We start from the raw sequence: 20,618 nt of genomic DNA, 5'->3' as shown, positions 1-20,618 counted from the left end.
TGGATACTCAGCCTCTTCCATAGACGGAGCTTATCCTTCAGCCAGAGGAGAGAATGAAACGTTGAAGAAATATAAAATGCAGTTTCGCCTCTTCACGAGCAGACTAATTCCCAGTCAGGGCTGGAGGTCCTGGTGGTCCTGCAGGAGCGTGGCGGGGAGCTGCTCTGCCCGGTGTGGGGGTCCCCGGGGACACGTGGCCCCCCCAGGCTGGCCCAGGCGCTGGTGCTGGGGTGGGCGAAGCCAGCATGGCCCTGTCGGGCCCCTCCCGCCTCGGGCTGGTGGCAAGCACAGAGCTGTGCGCACGCAAACACCCTCTCTGCTGCGGGTGCAACCCGACGGAGCTTTCATTGCTTATTTCTTCTTTTTGGGTTGTTTTAAAAAGTATGGAAAGGATAAAGATGCTGAAGCTGGCATGGAAAGCCTCCTGGAACAAGCTACATTATTAAAAATGCTCAATTTAATTCAGATTGATAACTGCATTAAAGTAGCGGGTTTTCCCTTCCGTAATTGAGTTACACCTACAGCATTGAAGTCAAAATGGTTTTAATCACTGCCAGTGTTAGGTGATGTATGCTAAATTCTCGGTGTCAATGTGAGTGCTCAGAAACATCAATTAGAGCTGCCGCTCTCCGCTCCCTCCTCTCGCTGCTGTCGGGAGCCGGGCGCTGGGGGACAGCTCTGCCTCGACGGTGCCCCCCGACCTGCTCGCTCTGCCCTCGGCGAGTTCCTGTGGCCGCTCCTCGATGCCCTCAGCTGCTCCTCGGCGAGCGTCCCCTGCCACCGCCAGCCCCTTCCCAGGGTACCTGTCCGTACGGATTTGCAGGCACGTTCCACGCCGGCGGGTGCGTGGCAGGGGGGAGCGGCCCTTGGGGGACTCCAGGGCTGCCCCCAGGCACCCGGCACCCCATGGCACCGCGCAGGGCTTCGGTCTCGCTGTGAAAACAACGGCTGCCAGCCGGAGGGGAAACGCCTTGGCCCCCTCCACTGGGAGCTGGGCGTGAAGCTGGACCCGGAGCACATTCCCGATGGATTCTCCTGCCCCGGCCCGGGGTGGCTGCGGCAGCGTGGCCTTGGGTTCGCTGCTACCGCGTGTGTTTGGGATGTGGGTGCACGATGCGGACAGTACAAACACACAGCATCCCCCAGCCAGTGAGAAACAGCCAGCCTCTCTTTCATTTTGACATCAGATAACCTTGATAAATTCTCTTATTAAATTTAATATCTTTGATCAATCACAGTAAAACTTGAGGAGATGAATTATTAAAATGAAGAATTGCTTTGTAGGGTTTATGGTTATTGTGCTACCTAAATTAAAAATGTAGGTGCTGTTATTTAAAAGAAAAAATATTCCCACTGTCCCTAAAGCCACGTATATCATCTGAGCTCCAGCCAGAGATCTCTGATAAGCAGAAATCGCGTCGCTCTCCTCTCACACGCTAATTAAGCTCCCCCCAGGTTTCCTACACCCTAAACGGGGCTTTGCGCGGCTCCTCGCTCCGCGGCACACGCTGGCGCGGGTCAGCTCACCCTTGATACGGTGGTTTCTGTGCCGCGTCGCACCCGGGGCGTGTGGAAGCAGGGACGCGGCTGGTTTGTGCCCGTCGGCTCACGGTGGGCGGACACGGCGTCGCGTTGTCTCGCCGACTGCCCAGACAGCGGTGAAGAGCGACGGGCTTCAGAGCGGTGAAACCAGCTCGAGTCGTTGTGAGCCTTCAGGGTCTGAATGACAGATAAATACAAAGCTGCGAGCCGAGGGCATTGCCACAGGGTTCCTGTGGCTGCCGAGGTCCGAAGGAGACGCGTGGACCCGAAGCCCACCGGCCGCTCCAGCTCCGGGGATGAGCCACCGGCTCCACGTGCGCCCAAGCTCCGGGGCTGCTGGGACACGTCCCACACGAGGTCCCCTGGTTCTGGCGGCGGGTCCTGCCCCCAGGCTGCTCCGTAAATGATAAAAGCTTTGATGCTTGACCCACCTTTCTGTCAGGGGGTGCAGCACAGCAGCGCTGAGCGGGAGGAAGGGTGGGCAAAGCTGCTCCCGGTCCCGTTGCACGTCAGTCCTTACAGTGACTGAAACCAAACCCGATTTCCTGGAGGCCTGGTCTCTGCTCCGCGCTGCTGTAACGCTTCCATTTCCCAGCCCAGTGCCTCCGTCTTGGCTATTTATTCAAAATTGATAACAGCATACATTTTTTAAGCTTAATTGTACAAAATGCAACGAAGCGCAGACATCAGCACTCACCGCGCAAAACAGCACAGAAGGATGGGTCTGGGATTTGGACCCGAAGGTGCCGCGGGGCCGGGGCGGTGTGGGAGGGCTGTGCCGGGCTCGTGGCCGTTGCCAGGGGATGGAGGGAGCTGTTTTGTTCTCCAAATTTCCCTCCTGTTAGCAGGGAGACACCCACGGGCGGCCTCCCACGCCGGCTGTACCCGGGGTCTGGGCGGGAGCACAAATAGCTGCTGAATCCAGCCCCGAGACGTTTTGGCGGGGAAAGGGCAGGAAGGGAGGGGGTCGGCGGGGGGGCTGCTGTCCTGCCACCCCTCTCCCTGCAATTCCTGCCCCGGAGATGGGCACCTGCACCCCTCCTGCCCTCCGCTCGCCCACTCTTCCACACCTGCCTGGCAGTTTTACAAATCACTCATCACTTAGTTTTCTGACAGCACTCTGGGTTTTCTTCCTCCTTGAATTGCTTTTCTCCAAACGCTTCGACACCATCGGTAAAAAGGGACACTGGGGGATTATTATTAGATACCGGTTTTTCCCGTGCTCGGAGCCTGCGGCTTCTTCAAGACAGAATTAAGGCACAATTCTCCCATATTGAAAGACAAACCATTCCTAACCCCCTGCGTATTTCCTATGCAACACATATTTCCTACGCTGCACATGCTGAACAGCAAAAGGCTGAGGGGGGATTTGTGGGCTGGGGAGAAATTCCATTTTTCATCCGCTGTGGTAGCGGGTGTTCCACAAAGCAGCGGGTGCACGGGCAGCACCGCGCGGGCCCTTCGGGCTGGGAGCAGTTGGAGGAGGCACCTTGCCCGGGGACGTTGTCGGGGACTGGGGGGTCCCGGGGAGGGTCTCCTGAGCCCCGGGCAGAGCACTGGCTGCTGGCAGCCACCCCCACCCTGGGGGACGTGGAGCTTGAAGGTGCTGGGGGCTGGTTTCAGCTTTGCTGGCAGGGCGACAGCACCCTGCGGGGCCGCTGGACATCGCTGGGGCTCTCAGGGTCACGACTTACAAACTTAACCGGTGAGTCTGTGCAGAAAACTTCAGGGGCAGAGAGCGCAATTCCTCTGCCCAGGGGACCTCAAAATGAGGTTTAATCTTTTCCAGGCTTATTTCAGTGTTTGGAAATCCAGGACAAAAAGTTTTGATTTTTTTTTTTTTTTCTTCCCCTGTGTGAAAAGACACAGAAAAACTTAGATTTTAGGCTCAGCAAACAAAGAAATATCCAGGATCCGGTGTGCACTACTCTGCGCCCGGGGTGAACACCGGCCCCGGGGCTGCTCCTTTGCGTTGAGCAAGTGACACCGGCCACGGCACCGGTGCTCTGCAGTGCTGCTGGGGGCTGCCTGGGCACCCCGCCGGGCCCCGAGACGCGGGGGACAGCAGATGACAAGGAGGTGGCAGGAGCCAGCGCGCCCCGGCAGCTCAGCTCTGGCTGCGCCGGCACCTGCAGAGCCGCTCTCGAAGAAACGCCGTCTGAGTTCAGGGAGCTTGTGAAGACAGAGCTTCTTAGGCTTAGGAGCTGCCAGCTTTATGTACTTTTCTTTTCCCTAGCTTGCAGGGGAAGACAATTAGAAGGGATAAAATCAAATGGTTTTTAAAAGAATGCATTATTAGGCGCACGCAGCGCTGCCTTGTCAGGATGAGCTGCAAGGGAGCAGCGGGGTTCGGGGTGGATTATGCATTTAGAGGGATAAAGAGCAAATCCAAAGCTACAGTTCTGCACGAGGGAAAACCTGCAAGGGTTTAAGTATGTGAGGGAAGAAGCTGAGGTGCAGGCGGGAAATCATAATTACCTGCTGCTGCCTTCCCTGAAACTTTGTGGTATCGGTTATGGGTTATTTTGGGAGAGAAGACACGGAATGTGATGGGCACGCTGCCCTGCAGAGAGGCTCTGCAGGCAGATCTCAGGGTGGGAGATCTGTTCCCAGCATCTTTTCAGCTCAGGAAATGTGGACAATGTCATAAGAAATAACGATCAGCCCAGCTGCCAGAGCTAGAGGAGTGCAGCGAGCCTCTGTATTTCAGGCTACTTAATCAAAGCGAACTTCTCCATTTCTCACCCATCACAAATTTTCTCTGTATCCTTAAAACCAGCTTTAAACTACCAGGCTGCAGATATTTTCCTCCTGCTGTTTCCTCTGTGTTGGTTCTTTCCATCACAGCCTGTCAGTCCTCCCGCTCGCAGCTCTTCAGCGGTGATGGACGAGCGTGCCTCCGGAGGACCCCTGGCTGGAGACAGCGCTGCCGTGATGGATGGGCTCGGCGCGGGGTTTCCCGGAGCGCTGGGCCTGCTGGAGCTCTGCGGGACGCTGGAGCTCTGCGGGACGCTGGCAAAGGCGCGTGTTGGTTGGGGCTAGCGGGGTGTCGAGCCGAGCAGCAGCTCTGCCGTGGACAGGCCGATGCTCCCGGTGAGAACAGTCACACCAGGACCAGTTGCTCCAGTGGCAGCTCCTTCCCTCCCTGTGTGCAGCCTCGCGGCTCTAATACTTGGGCTAAAACACGAAGGCAGCCGCGGCCAGCATCACCCTCCGGTGCGCCCGGCTGCCGTTTGGTGGCCCCTGGCTGTGGGAGAGCCCAGACCCCGACAGAACTTTGCCCCCAGGGGGTCCCTGGGTAGCTCTGGACTGATGAACCAAACCCCCCAAAGCTGGGGGTCGTCTCCCATTAGGTGGGGTGGAAAGTGCAGCCGCGCAGCCGGCCCTGGGGAAATATGACTGTTGTGTTGAATCTTCCGTTCCTTTGGCACGTGAAATTAATTTTGTATCTGTTTGGACCGTGATGGGTTTTAACCTACGGTAACAGCAAGCTTTTGCCAACCCCAGGCAGTTTAATAGCTAAAGTGTTTGATTAAAAAATTTGATAGCCCCAGAATGATGGAACAGCTTCTGTCCACAATATATTAAGCCTCTGGCATGAGGATTTATATGCAGTGTAAGCTTCCTTTATATGAAAACATTTGTTTCCTTTCCTACATCCACAGCAGAGCAGACTCTTCTCCTACTTCATTTCCAGCCACCGCTCTAATTGCACATTTTTTTGAAGCTGCGGCATATGGGGAGGCAGGTTCCAGCCGCAGTCACTGGACGGAGCAGACACGCACACCACTGCTGCCATCGGGGCCGCCTGGCTACCGGCTGTGCGGGCCGTGGGGTCCGACCGTGGGGCAGAAAGGGCTCCGCGGCCCAGCGGCGTTCCCCGAGGAACCCCAAAGCGAGCAGGTCCCCAGTGGAAAAGCTACCGGGGAGCCTCCTGCCACCATTAATCTCTCGCGGTGACCAGTTCAGCTCCCGTGTCCAGGCTTGGCAGCCAGTGGCCTCTGCCATCCCCTTGGGTTACACATTCATACCCCTCCCGGGAGCACTTCGTAGGAGCCTAAATAAGCTCTTGCCATGGGCAGACCCCATAAATCTTCATTATCATTTGCCTTGACTGATCTGCCCAACATTTCTCCTCTCCCTCAGAGTTCCCAAAGTGGCCGTAACTCTTCTCCACGTCAAGGAGTTAATCACATTTTATAGCAGATGGATACATTTAGTTTATATTTTGTTCCAAAGCCTCATGTTTTAGGCAAACATTATTGCTTCGTACCGGAGGAACAGCTTTGGCCGGGCAACCAAAGCCAAGAGCTGGGGCCGTCTCTCAGAGAGAGGCAAAGCCTGGGCAGGCTGGGCGAAGGGCCGAGGGACAGAGCGAGGAGCAAGAGGGAGGGGGACAAATCAGGGCAGCGACTCAGGCTCCTTGTCTGAGGAAGGACATTTTCGGCATCCAGCCCTCGGCCGGGAGGGGCACTGGCAGAGCTCTCCTCCGCTCATCTTCTGGAGAAACTGGCATTTAATTTCACATCGCTCCTAATCCTCTTACTCCTGTGGACTCTGCAAGGGCGGATTTTGAGCTGTTTCTGGCTATATCATAATGTCAGGCAGAATCGTGGGCTTTAGGCTCTGTTGTAGGACTTAATAGAGATTTTTGTCACCCCGGAGAAGCTCGGGAGGAAGGAAAAGTCCCTCCAGAAGTGCAGCCGGGTGGGGCTGGCAGGGACGGCTGCAGCTGGCTCTGGGGGGCGCGAGGGCCCCGCTCGGGACAAGGCAGAGGACTATAAATATCAAGTCCATGTCCGTGCTACACAGTAAAAGGAAATTGCCGATTATCTTCAGCGACATTTTATTAGTCGAGAACAGTTTGTTCTTATACTCTTCTGACTGTCTGCCTTTTTTTTAGATGAGAAACTATATGAAATATGCTGTAAAATACCTAATGTGCCTTTTTGGGATAATAATTCATAGTCTGTGTTCATAAATTCACATTTTGCTAAAAAAGGAGAAAAAAGAAGCAGGAGATCTTGGGTAATTTATAACACTTACTCTGTGCTATTACTCCCCAGCCGCTCTGATGCTGTTGCTCGGGGATTTGGATCCTGCACGGAGACAGCAGTCGGTTTGCAGTCCTTCATTTCGGTTGTTCAGGCTACATTAGGTTTTTTCAAAGCTGAAGAACAATTTGGAAAACACATAAGCCCACTTCTGAGAGCTGAAGGTAAATATCATATCCTGGGAACAGAACTGCATTCATACCTGGTTTGATATACTGGCCAATTAAGGCTTGCCAACGGAACTGGGAAATTTGCATCAAAATGTTTCCATCATGATAAATAAGAGCTTCTTCCCTACACTCTACCTAGAGGACAATCTCATTTTGTTTATAGTTAGACGCTGTCACCGTGCGTACGGCTGGCGGCATCAGTCACTCGGCGACAGAAAGCCCGTTTGTTTCTCCTAAGAAGACGTTGCTGCGTGCTGAGGAGCGGCCGTGGGTCTGCAGCCCGGCACCCACAGACCGTTGTTCGTGGGTGACTATTTCACCTGGAACCACAAAAAAACCCAAAACTAGAGAATAGCTGTAGCCCTGCACAGAAGTATTAAAAGGGAAGAGGCTCTGCGAGGGGCCGATGCCGGGGCAATGCCCTGCGCTCCTCCAGGAGAGCCGTGTGTCCCCAAAACAGCTCCGGCTCCGAGCTGGCAGCTTTACAGAACACAGTGATTTAAGGTCTCAATTTCTGGGTGAAGAAGATACGCTCTCAGGGCAAAGCCAGCCTCATCTCCAGGCTCCGCAAGGGCTCTTCCTTTCCAAGGCAAACAGCAGGACAGCTTTCTCTGTTTGCTTTCTCTCCGGCTCGCAAAATGGAATTATTATCCCCGCAATGATATTCTTAAGGTTAAGAACAAATCTATAAGAACATCAGGGAAAATTTGTCCACTTTGGAGTCGGCAGAATAGCACAATATTTAAAACTGTCTTAACAGCTTCTTTATCTTAACAGACACAATTTCCATTTCATTAGCACCAAGTGCACTTGTCAAGCTGCTATTTTAAGATGAGTTTCTGTGCAAAGTCTGAGGAGTCTCCGCTCCAGGCCATGCGACAAGGGCTGCGCCTGCCCGACACGCCCGCGCTCGCTCCGTGCTCGCTCCGAAGGGCTGAGGGATGCTCCTATTCCCAGGGTCCCCCCGAGCAGGCAAAACAGGCTGCAGCAAAGCTGTGCCACCCTAACCGGCAGGCCCCACTCCTAAGCAAGCTGCAGTAAACCCAAATTAGGATTTATTGCACCATGCAGACATTTCTTCAATACCTTGAGTCAATGACCTCAGTGTTGGTTTTGAACTATTGTTCAATTTGCACTCATTGCAATTTGAAACTCAGCACCATGATTAATTATTGGCCCAGAACATCGCAGGGCTGCACAAATTAGGATATGGAGATTAATTAGCAAGCGTATGGTTCAGCATCTCAAGTAATCAGACCTGCTGCATCCCGAATTCTGCCGGCGCGCTGCCGGCTGCCCGAGGAGCGCTCTGGTGCGTCTTCGGGTTGTTCTGCACAAGCTGAGCCACGGGAAGGACGGGGTCTGGCTCCTGGGGTGCAAACGGGGTGTGAGAACCTCCAGGTCTGGTAACAGCTCAGGCAAGCGCTGCGCCTTGTCCCTCACAAAGGGCTTTTACCCCCTTCTTCACACACTGGGTTACCCAGCCAACCTGCTCCTACCCAAAAGATCTTCAGCCGTGGCTCACAGGTGTCCTTTGTTCTGGCTGATACACTTGTTTAACGAGGAGACAGGTTGCGTTAGTACTAATTGCAGCTCTCCTGTGCCCAGGCTTCTGAATCTACTGGTCTTTGCCAGAAAAAAAAAATAAAAATCACACAAGCACTGAAGAATCACTTGTGCACCTCTAAACAAATCAGCGTGGCGATGTACCTGCCAGAGCTTACAGGGAGCTGTTTTCTCTGAGCAGTTAACTCAAAGGATGAATCGAGAGATGGTGAGCCTTTAAAGAAAAAGTTACTGTAATGTATTTGTCATTTGGATTTGCACTTGAAAGTCTGGCAGTTGTTCCAGACTTCTCCCACCCGCGAACGAGTCCCCCTCGCGTTGCCTGAGCCGCGGTGTTCCCCGATGTTATTGACTGTGCAGATGCTGCTGCCCTGCTCGAGGCGTTTCCTCGAGGAGCAGCTCGAGCAGACGCGGACTTTCCTCCCTCTTGACACAGGGCCTGCTATTTCGGGTGGCTGGAGCGAGGAGGAGGGAGATGTAAGCTCTTCAGTGGCTCAGGGGGGTATAAAGAGAAGGTGTCTGGGGCTACAACAAGCCTTTGCTGCCGCTGCTCCCTGCTATGAACAAGTATCTTCTGTACAGCATAAAGTGTCCTTTCCCTCCTCGATAAGGGACCGTGCGGGGCCGTCCCTGCCGGGCAGGGGCCGTGGGGACCGCGGTGCCCCCGGAGAGACGCGGTAGCGGGTCGGTGGAGTCACCCTGGAGGTGCCGGGGACAAGGATGTTGAGAGACGTCGGTGGCGGGGCTCCGTGTAACGAACGTTAACTCCCACTTCGCTTTTATTAACCAGATACATCATGTGCCGGCGCAGCAGAGCGGGAGGTGGAAAAATCAATAGGTGAGGGCTGGAGTTATGGGAAAGGATCCGGCTGGAGTTGCTCCCTGCCACCTTCTTTAGCTGCTGCTCAGGAGCTTTGTGCAAACAGACCGTGGATCTTCCCGGCAGAAGCCCTGACTGATGAAAACAGGGATTTATGGACAATTTTGGAGGGAGTGCGAAGCCTTTTCTCCGCTCACAGCCTCGCAGTGGAGCATCCCGTGCGGGACTGGCTCTGGGGGCAGCATCCCCGGCCGGACACCACCGCATCCCCGGCACCGGGATCGCTCGTGCCGCCACGCCTCCGGTCTGGGATTGCCAATAACTACACGAGAGCCTGATTTTTTTTCTTTTTTTTTTTTCCTCCCAGTCCGCTACAGATCTTGAATTTTTTATGAAAATATAAATTACAATCAAAGGTAATGCACAGGCAAGATCAGAGCCCAGAGGTGGTGTCAGCCCTGACGACTTTATTAAAGTTTTAATATTCTCTTCACCTCTAGCTAATCTTGCAGTCATTATGATTAGGAAAAGGAGAAAATCAGGCTGAGGAGATGATCAGCGCCGTGCCTGGAGCAGCACTGAAGCGAGGGCTCAATCTCTGGTACCCCAGCTTGGCTGCTCCCCTGCCCCCCCGCTTTCTGCCAGGTTTTGGGTGGAGGAAGGGGACCCGCAGCCCGTGTTTGCGCTCGGTTGGGTTCGTTAGCGGAGCCTCGTCTATGGCTGCGAATGTTAATAACGTGTTAAAAAAACCAGTTCAACCAGAATGTATTGATTTGCTGCAGATGCCCGCACCTCCAGCAGCTCCTGCAAGGACGTATTTTAAAATGGAAATGAAACTCTGAGCAAAACCTAATTTGCTTAAAATAACTGTAGAGGTTGAATTGTTTTGTGCTGGAAGAACAAATAAACAAATGGAAGGAGCGGAGTTTGAGTAACGAGTGCAAGCTTCGTATGACACTTTTTAATATAGAATTATGGATGGAATAATCGCGGGGGTACATCCTATTTATATTGTAGAACATGTCTGCTTGTTCAAACAATTGCATCACAGACCTGAGACCCAGCCGTCTGCGTGGGATTATTAATGAGTGCTTCGGCATGACTTTCTTTCGCAGAATTTCTAATAATTGTTTAATAAATATGTAAATACGCATCCATCCATTTTAGCAGTGCATGCCAATAAAGCCGAATGCTCTGCCCCAGGGAGTTTTGCAGAGGGCGCCTCTGCCAGGACACCCCCCTCCCCATCCTGCCGCGGTGCCGCCGGGGGGCACGGGCGCTGCCGGGGGGGCTGGGGCGGCCGGATCCGGGGGGGTTGCAGCCCTTCTCCCCAGCTCTTCCCTCTATCGCCTCTCGAGGAGACACGGTGCCGTGTGGCGGCAGAGGTGGAGCTGCCTGGACGCCGCTGGCGGGGAGCTCCGGCCTCTCCTGCTCGCCGGCGCCAGGACACGGCCGGGCCCTGTCCATAGGTGACACAATTACAGTTCCACCGAATTGCTTTTTCATGGCCACAGCTCCAGGCAGTAAGAGGCTGACAATAAAAATAATTTGTTGGAGGGCTGTTGATAAAACCCTGCTTATTGCGAGCTGTAAATTCGGCGCAGACGCTTCCACCTTTATTTCCCACCCAGGGAACAATATCCCCCCGCAACAAACTGGGAGGAGAGGGCAGGATATACTGCAATCGTTCCGCTCCACCAATCTTACCAAGGAGCTCGTAAAAATTAGGGAATGGCTTTTATTCAGCGAGATAAGGGCTCTGTGGTTGCCAAAAACGAAGCACAAAATTGCTCCAGCCTGAGGAGACGATTGTAGCGCAGAGAGTTTTCCTTTTCTGTGTCCAATTTGCCAAATTCTTGTAAACTACTATTGAAGAAGCGGCAGCAGTTCTGGATGTCAAGTTTTTTCCTTAATCCTTAATTTTGTCCAAGGAAGGATAATGTGATGTGAGCGACATGCTGGTGGCATGCAGGTCCCACAGGAGCCTTGGCAGTGGCTCCCACACCTTGCACCTGGCCACCAGAGGGGCAGAAATGGGGGAAAACCGGCAAGTTCAGGTGATTTTTGCTCTTGCTCATTCTCTCTACAATTGCAGTGCTCAGGCTTTGCTGAGCAGACAGCAGGGCACTGACGTGGCGGGGACTGGCATCATCGCCCACGAGTCAGAATCCAAAATGTGGTTTTTATGGTCACTCAAGCTGGAAGTTGCCGTTCAACAGGCCGGCGGGTGCCTGGGCGCTGGTGGAAAGGTTGGGGGGAGCAGCCGCGAGGCAGCGTGTGCTGGCTTTGCCTTTCGGAGGAGTCCCCGCGTACGTGGTCATGAGCTCGGGGTACCCTCCCTCGCCCCGGCACCAGCTCTGGCCCCGCTCCCCGTGGGCCTGCAGAGGTTTGGGTGCAGAGATTTGGGCCGCGGCGGTTCGGGTGCAGCGGTTCGGGTGCACGATCCCCTCTTGTGTCCGGGCAGGTGCGGGCAGGACGGCAGAGTTGCTGCCCTTGCCCCAGCTCAGCCTGTGTTAAGGGAGAGACCCCCCCCCCAGTGCCGACCCCGTCCCCGCGGGCAGCGTCTTTGGTGGGGAGGCTGCAGGGAGCAGAGGAGCACGTTCCCGAGGCTGGGCAGGGCAGAGACCTTCCCCGCCAAGGCTCCAAGGTGCTTCAGCTTCGCCCGGAGCTGGAGCCGTCCCAAGCCCTGAGCTGCTGTAGATCTCTGCAGGAGAGGAGTTTCCCTCCCGGCCGGGGTGGCCACCGATGCCCGAGGGGTCAGCGAGCTGGCTCGGGGTCTCCTGACCAGGCAGTCCCCTCCCTGGGCCCGTGGCCAGGCCGAGCCTTTCGCCCCGCACTTTGCAGTGCTTCCAAATGACTAATCAATTATTCTTTATTAGGTTTATTTCTTTCATTAGTCATTTCTTCAATGCTTTCAATGTTTCATTAGTCTCCTCTCAAGTTACAGTGGATTTCCAGCACTGTGTGGAAGAGGATAATTCATTTTATTAGGTCATTTATTTTCTGGGTACATTTTTAAAGGTCAATTAATCCATCTAAACGGAGGAGGAAGTATAGAATACCATATAGTGCCTCCTTTCACCACTGCCAGAGAGAGTCCGGGATTAGTTTACTTGCCCTGGTAGGGAGGGATGCATCAATACGGGCGAGTGCCAGGTATTGGCGTGACATTTGAATTGTGAATTTCATAACCTGCGCTCAGGGGTGTGCTAACGGGCTCTTTCCTCGGGATGAAGAGCTCCTTGGCCCGAGGGAGGGCAGCCAGTGCCTGCCGTTCATTTTCAACCCGAGGGCTGGTCAGCACACCCGTCCTGGTCCCCCTCGTGCCAGAGCAGCCCCTGCTCCAGGGATGTTTGATTGTGCTGATGCAAATGAAATCGGGCCGGGGATGTCCACGCGGTTTTGTTGGAAGAGGTTATGTTCTGTCTGAGACTTCACTGGCTTCGCCCGTCGGTAACGCTGCCATCAGTGAGGCTAAATATTGTCGTGCAGGGATTCAAACCCATCATTTTATAAATATTTTCACGAAAGCAAGCCATTTATTCCGTTCTAGGGCCATGATCATTATGGAAATTTGGAAGCAGCAAGCTACTCGCCTCACTCATGTGAATCATCATTAATTTCCGAACGAACGGAGCTGGCAGGGCAGCGTGTCGGGCAGGGTGTGAGTGGTGCCGAGGGGCACCGAGGGACCCGAGCCTGTCTCCACTGGTGCCAGGCACCATCATCCCTCGCAGCTCCCAGCAATAACAGGGGGAACCCAGGGCTCAGCACGAGAGCCTGGAGGGGCCTTGGTAATGTGGCTCCGCCGAGGAGCTGGCTGTCCCCCCCCCAGACACCTCGTTGTTATTCCATACAGGGAACCGCAGACCTGCCAGTTCAGCCCAGGGAGCAAAAGCCAGAAAATCCACGGCTGCCGCTGCCTTTCCTGTTTGTATTTACATTTTTATTGATGCATACAGCGTAAAACACCCATTATTTTAACTGGAAAATCCATCGAGCAGTCTAATAAAGCTTCCCTTAAAAAAGGCGGCGGGTGATAGAAAGCACGAACAGCTTGACGCCTCCACTGAAACGTAAAAGGTGCGTTTTACTCCAACTGGCAAATCCTTGGAAATCTGTGAAAAATCAAACCCTCCATGTGCAAGAAGCCAGAGAGGAGCCCATGTTCCGCCTGGGAAGGGAATACGTGGGCTCCCGCGCTCTTCTGGGGGCCAACGCTGATGCTGCAGGTGATTTCTCTCACCGCGTCTGGCCTGACCTCAGCGGGAAGATGTTGCTTTGCCAAAAAAACCTGCTCTGGTGTCAGATTGACAGCTTTGCAAACCGCTGTGCTCTCCAGGTAGAGTTTGGGCACTGATGAGCTGCACCCTTGGCGGGAGGAGTCGGAGACCCGGGGAGCCAAAAGCTGCGGAGAACCAGGCGCGGCGGGTCGCGAGGTGCTTCAGGCTGGGAGCCCAGCAAAGACCCCGATGCTTCCCCCCCCTGCAAAGAGCCACCAGCCAGGAAAAACAACAGGTAAAACACCCTGACGTGACACTATTAGATCAGGTTTTGGTTACATTGAAACAGCTTGGCAGAAGAATGCTAATGAGGGTGCATAATTAGTCCCAATTCATATTAATAGCCTGGCGTATTAGTCACAGCTCAACGTTACCTCCGAGTAAGTCGGCCCGTGCTCTGCTCAGCCCTTTGCAGCGCAGTGGGGGGACCCTGGGGCGGACCCTCCCAGCTGGAAGGAGGATGGAGAAGCGCAGAGAAAGGCCTGGTTTCGCCCAGAAAAAGGATGCTCATATTAGCCGGTTGCCAAAAAAGAGAGTGGACTAATTCTTCTTGCTGTTTCGAAGCTGGTCAGGGTGTGTGAGTTAGGCAGGAGCACGAGCCTGCGACGGCCCCCCCTGCAGATTATATTCTTGTTGTTCCTTCCTTGCCCAATGTCATTAAATGTGTAGAAAAGTTTTGCTGAGGGCACCTAAAAAAAACAAAGCAAACCAGCAGACCAATATTTGAAGCATGCACAGCCGAGGGGGATGTTCTGTAATTGCAAAAATATATATTTTTATTATTTCTTCCAGTGCAGGAACGATTTAAAAACTCTCGTGATGCAAGGCAGGTTTCAAACCACTTATTAAATAATGCAGAGCAAGAGTTAAAAATTGATGCTAAACTTTATTTTCTTTGGCTTCCTGAGAGGCCGTTCGGCTTGTTACAGCTCGGCATCTTCGCCGTTTATCAAGAGCCGTAAGACTTGCAGCGTGTTAATGCTTATCAAAGCTCACGGTAAATCTCCTTTCTTTCATCTCCTTTCCAATCCCTGACTTTTTCAGTGCAAGGAAATGCTCTTTCCGGAGGGAAAGATCACGCTGTGGTGTGGAAGGGACTCGCGCTGCTCGCGGCCCTGCCCAGGTGCTGGCAGCCCTGTGGGTGCTGCGCCTTCCCCGCCCTGGGTTGTTTTTTCAGAACAGACGCCTAAAAACGGAAGGGAGCGGAGGGAGGAAAGCATACCTCTGCTGGGGACGGAGCCGCACCAGGGTGATTTATCCTGCCGGTGCTGCAAGAAGCCTCCTGAATCCTCCTCAGATTATTAGGCAATTAGACTTCCCCTCCTCTCTCTGCCAGCACAGAGCTGATGCCTTCGTGCTTTATAGCCACGCAGGCTTTGAATAGCGACGCCCCTGACGTGGGGCAGCACGGAATTCATAGGAGGCGATTTAAGAGACAGCCTGGTTCGGAGGTGGGAGGATCTGCTGGGAGGTGGCGTTGAAGCCTTCGGTGCACCAGAAAGAAAGACCGAATCCTCCCTCCAGCCGATCCCTTCAGAGGACCAGCGGAGCGGCGGGCGCAGCGGGATGTCCGCGTGCTCCGGCTGCGGGCGGGGAACTCCTCACCCACCGCGATCCCCGTGGGCACAGGCATCGCCTCGTCTGCCCCGAGAAGATGCCGGGGACGCCTGGGACGAGCGGCCTCGGTGCAGGGGAACCTCCCGTGCAGCTCTCGGGCTTCGCCACACCGGGCTGCCAGCTGCCAGCTCAGAGGGAAAAGCGCTTCAAAACGCCCAGTCAGCTCTCTGAGGGTGCCGAGCTGGGAGACAAAATCTTTGTAGACGTATCACAAGTCTTCTGCAACATGCTTAGGTTTTAAGCAGACAAAATAAATATTAATAAACCATAAAGAACATGAGCTCCATTAGAAAAGTAGAGGGTAACAGATGGTCTGTACTTAACCATAAAATTATTTTCAGCTGAGGAGTCAGGCTGGTGTAAGAGACTGCAAGCATCGCTCGAGCTCCTCTCAGGGCTCCTCGGACCGTGAGACGTGAACGCTTTGATGAACTCCAGCCCATCTGCTGCCCGCCGCTGCAGGCAGCCGGCCCGGCTCGCGGCACAGGAGCCCCGGGTGAAGGCCACCCCGCGTCCCTTTGCCGTGCAAACCCACCGCTGCCGCAGCGCAGAGTGCCCAGCACCGCTCCCCAGGGCACCCAGCGCCCAGCATCGCTCCCCAGGGCACCCAGCACCCTGCCAGCCCGCTCCGCTGGCCGGCGTCTCTCGGTGACTGCGGCGTCCAGCTGGGGGACGTCAGCCCCCACCGCCAGCGGCAAAGTGAAAACATGGAGCTTGCTGCCCCAACGGGGATGGAGCCGTAAACAGAGTGAAAAGCCAATTTTCTTCTGAAAGCAGCTGGCACCTTCCAGAGGGCAGGAGGTTTTCTACACGGGCACTGCCCAGCCACGGGTGCAAAACACAATTAACAGGGAGGGAAGACTTCCTCCGACAGCAGAGGGGCCAGAAACCAGCAATAAGCAGCACGTTCTTCAAAGAAGCTGTTGAAGCAAATGAGAGAAGAAATAGCCATTAAGCTTTTTGTTATTTTGTGCCAGGCTTGGAAGGAAAACCAGTAATGTAAAAAGAAGTGCAGCTTAGTGTTGTCTAAATCATGGGGGAGCCTGGGCGCTTTGGGGTGGTGACTCCCGGGGCTGGCGGGGCCTTTCCTGCGTCTGGTAAAGCGCTTCGTGAAGTCTCCACTGGTAAAACGATGAAAAGGGAGGAAATGTATTGAGGGTTTTCTGAATTTGTCTTCTGTTTTCTTTTAGTGGGGCAAATAATACAAGAAAAATGGTCTGGCCACCTCGAGTCATTATCAGAGGGAGATCAGAAGTCTCATGGGTTCACATCAAGTGTGTAGGAGAGGAGGAAACAAGAGGAAAGGATGGCGTTTATAAATTGTCGCTGTTAAGTCTAAAGGCGGGGAATGATACAGGAGATAATTGAGCTAACCAGTCATTGCGAGAATAAAATTTAAATTTCAGCAGTCAGCAAGAAAGTTTTCATAAATAGAAATACCAACTGTTCAGGTGGAGAACTTAAAGATCTCTGCAAAAGTGAATGATAAAAGAATTGCTTGAATACATTCAGAGCCCATTGTTCGGGAAAAGAAAGCAGTAAAGAAAAGGAAAATAGAACTCCTCAAAGTAATGAGTGGAGCAGATGAGGGAGAACAAAGCCCCGGCAGCTCCCGTATCCAGTTAATTTGTTCCTATCTCATTGAAGAGAATGAGAAGCGGGCAAGGCAGCAGCGGGGCTGTTTGATACTACGGAAGGGCATCGCTATTAAAGCTGAGATAAATAACTGAGCAGGCACGAGTCGGGGGCTGATAGAGCAGATCAGGCTCCAGGAACTGAGTTCGGCGTGCAGGCGCTTCCTAAGAGGGTTTAACAGCTCTGCTGTCTGCAGAATGAGTCTAATTGCTCCCGTGCCCAGCGCGGGCGGCAGCCCTGGCTCGGGGCTCGCTCGCTGCCCGCAGGAGCCTCGGCAGGGATCTGCCGGCGGAGCCGTGTCGGCAAAGGCGTGGGGCTGCCCTCACCCCCGAGCGCGCTGCCCGCAACCTCTCCTGCCAGGCTGTTTACTCTTCTGGGCTGCGCTTATTTCCAATTATGATTCAGTTTATCCCAATTAAATGCCACTTATACTTCAATGTAGTTATCCAGTCCAATACTCTTAATTAGTTTGTAAAGTATTAGAAGTCAATTTTAATTATTTCCAGTGGGTTTCAGAGAAATCTCAATTAGATGTCTTGTGCTTTTACTCCAAGCAGCGGCTCTTCCTTCACCTCCCCAAGTGCCGTTTCCCTCCCCACGTTCCCCCTCGCCCACCGGCAGAGCTCAGCCGGGGCCACGGGGACCTGGCAAAGACCAGCCGGAGCCACGGGGATCCGGCAGTGGAGGGTGGGGGGCCACCCAAAGCAAACCCCCGGAGGGACAGTGGGGCCAGGGCACCCATCTCCCACCTCAGGGCAGACCCCACGGAGGGGCACTGGGACGGCGAGCGCCCGCGGCCTCTCTGCCGGCTACCTGGGGAGCCTCCCCACTGACAGTTATCTGTAGTCATGCGGCGCCTTTTTTTGGTAATTGCTTCATTTTGCACGGAATTTAATTACAGAAATCCGCATGGGGAAACTGCTGCACGGATCGATTTTTTTGTGGCTCGTTCGCTTTGCGGCGAAGCCGTCGCTGGGGCGATGGGGTAGAGGTGAACCTCGCCACCGGGCAGCCCCCACTAGACACGTCTGGCTGCTGAGGGGTGACGAGCGCTGGTCCAGCCGAGCTGGGCTCGTGCGTCCCGGCAGCCAGAGAGGGGCTCTGTCCCGGCATCCCCCACAGCCGGATCCCAAACCCTTCAGATCCACTTTTTCTTATTCCGCGCAAAGCCGACGCCGGATTGATGCACCGCAGCTCCTTCCTGACAGGAGTGGCACTAGATAAAATCAATTTTGTGCACAAAATCCCTCTTTTAAACCCCAGCTTGCCGAAACCAGGTTCACCTCATCCTTAGCAGAACGCAGCTCCTGAGTGGCTTCGGGCGGGAGCTCCTGGTGCAAGGCTGCTCCTCTGGGATGCTGCTCCGGATGCCCAGTCCCACGCGTCTCCCGGGCAGCCCCGGCACGGGGGGAGCGGCTGGTGCTGGGGCCCGGTGGGGGTTAACGATGTTGGCGAGGACGAGCGGCCGCTGTGAGAACAAACACATCGGCTTGGGCTGGGTTTGCAGCAAGGGCTGCCTAAAGGAGGCTTCACCCAGGCTCTGGTGGTCACTGGGGTCCCCGTGCCGTGCCCCAACCGCCCGTGCACGTAACACGGGAAACTCTTCACGACGTGTCAGCAAGCGCTGGAGAAGCTGTTACAAACGGCAGTGAGGGGAAAAGATGACTCCTTAAAATGATGACAAATAATCTCCCGAGTGCCCTGTGAAGTGCTGTTCAGGCGCGGCCCTGCTGTGCGACAGCCCCGCGGACGGCCAGAGTCGTTTGGGGGAGCGGCACGTTAGAAACGCCGGCGCTCGGGCTGCTGAGGAGCAGCTGCCTGGCACCGGCGCCTCTTCACGTGCGGATAAATGCTCCTCGCTTGATCTTCGAGGGCTGGGGAAGCTGAGCAGCAGAATCCCCGCTTTAGGGTAACAAAATAACAACATCGAAAAAAAGATAAAGCAATTCTCGGCTCTGACTGAAGATGAATCCTCCTTTTCTGCTCATTACAAAATACCTATTATCTCCCTTTATCTCCTAGCCAACAGTGTTATTTCAATTTAAAAGTGTATGAGAAATGCAAGGAAATATAATAAAAGAGCCATGGATGCACTATTTAATGTCAGAATGACAGATGCTTCAATTAGGCAGACAGGGCTATTTCTTCCCAAAATAGATAAAGATGAAATTTTTATAAGATTTCACTGTTTGTGTTTACGATACAGTACTGTTACAAGCTTTCATTACAATATAAATTAAAATAAAGGCTCCTATTTCAGAGGAAACCCAAAGAGATTGGCCAATAATTTTGCGAGTCTTCAGTCATCCCCTGGGTGCTCGGCGCTGCCTGGGGGCCACGGGCAGCCGAACGGCCCAGGCAAGGCTCTCACCGTGGCCACAGGGCTTCCTCTTCCCTGCGCGGTTCCCCGGTAGCCCCGCGGCCACCCGGCCCCGCCGCAGCGGGGACCTGCCCGAAGCCGGTGACGCGGCGCCCGGGTTGGCTGCGCCGAATGGGCGCGGGGCCTGGCGAGCCCTTGAAATTCCTGAAGGTCTCATCTTTCTAGTGCCGCTGAATTCCAAAGCGTATTTATACAGTAACTGGGTCAAGGAATAGTCAACAGAAAAGTTACGCCTGTGTTTACCCGGGAATTATACACATAGTCTGAATTATGCATGAGTTAAAAAAGTCAACACGAGGGACACAGTAAACACGTTGAGCTCTGCCAGCGGCTTCAAGGGGGGGGATCGAGTGTGGGGATTGTGCCAGGAAGCTGCCCACGGCGCCGGGCTCAGGGGGGAGCGGTGCCATGGGGTGCCAGAATGCACGTGCCGTGCCGGGCCAGGCCGTGCCACAGGGCCCTGTGGCCTGGTACGGAACAGAACGGGACACAGGGCAGCACCGGCGCCCACCTTTGCACACCCACGGTGGCACTTGTGCTGTCGAGCTTATTTATGGCTTCAGCCTGGCTTTAATTGTTTCCATCTTGTCTGTCTTAGCTGTTTAGCATGTGTCTGATTTGTCACAGAGCGCTGAGGACGTTTGGGTAACTAAATGCTATAAACATTATTTATTATTATATTTCAGCCAAAACAAGCATTACTCTAATTTATTTATTAATCACTTTTGAAATTCAAAGGAAACATCTGTGCGGATTTGCAATTAAGTGGGTTTATGGCTCGAGTGAGATTTCCCTAGAATTTCTATAAATAGATCCAGTGTTTATTCCTCATTGTTTCAATATTTCTGAACAACAATAATCGTCACGATAAACCTTCCAGCCCGCTGTAACCCGTCGTAGCCCTGTGACCCTCCGGGAGGGCGCGGTGGTGCAGAACTGCGGCGCAGGAACCTTTTCACGTGAGCTCTGGCGGTAAAACAGCCCCGTCCCTGCGGCCACGTCCATCCCCCAGCGCTCCCAGGAGCGTCGCCGCTGCTGCCGACCGCTGGCGCTCCCCCGAGCATCCGCTGCGCCTCAGCGCAGCCCCAGCACGTGCTGAAGCCCCGCGCCCCCGACGCACCAGGCGTGTCCCTGTGAAACTCTCCTTACTCCCTCCTGCCTCCGAACTGGGCCCCAGCCTGTCACGGATCTTCAAAACTCTCACACCTGGGAGCTAAACTGCTCCTAAGGACGCGGGGGAACAGGCTCTGTATTTCAGCGATCTCTTCCATTCGCTTTCGGGTCTATAAATCACTGCCTTTTAGCGGGAATTGCCATATTCTGGCCGTGCTCTGCTCTGCCAGGCAGCCCCTCCGAGCTGGCCTCTAACCTGGTTTGCTACCTGCAGACGCAACTAACACATTTAACCTTTTTTATGAGGGATATTTGTTGCTTTCAGGGCCTACCCTTTCCAAATCTCCTCCAAACAGACATTTCTCTTTCCGAGGCTCCCAGTGTTTCCAGTACAAAGCCTGAGAATCAATACAGCTCACACCGTTTCCGCTTTCCCCA

This window comes from Athene noctua, chromosome 22, assembly GCF_965140245.1.
Source record: "Athene noctua chromosome 22, bAthNoc1.hap1.1, whole genome shotgun sequence".
NCBI lineage: Eukaryota > Metazoa > Chordata > Aves > Strigiformes > Strigidae > Athene > Athene noctua.
The sequence above is the reverse complement of the archived record's forward strand: the minus strand, read 5'-3'. Positions refer to the sequence as shown.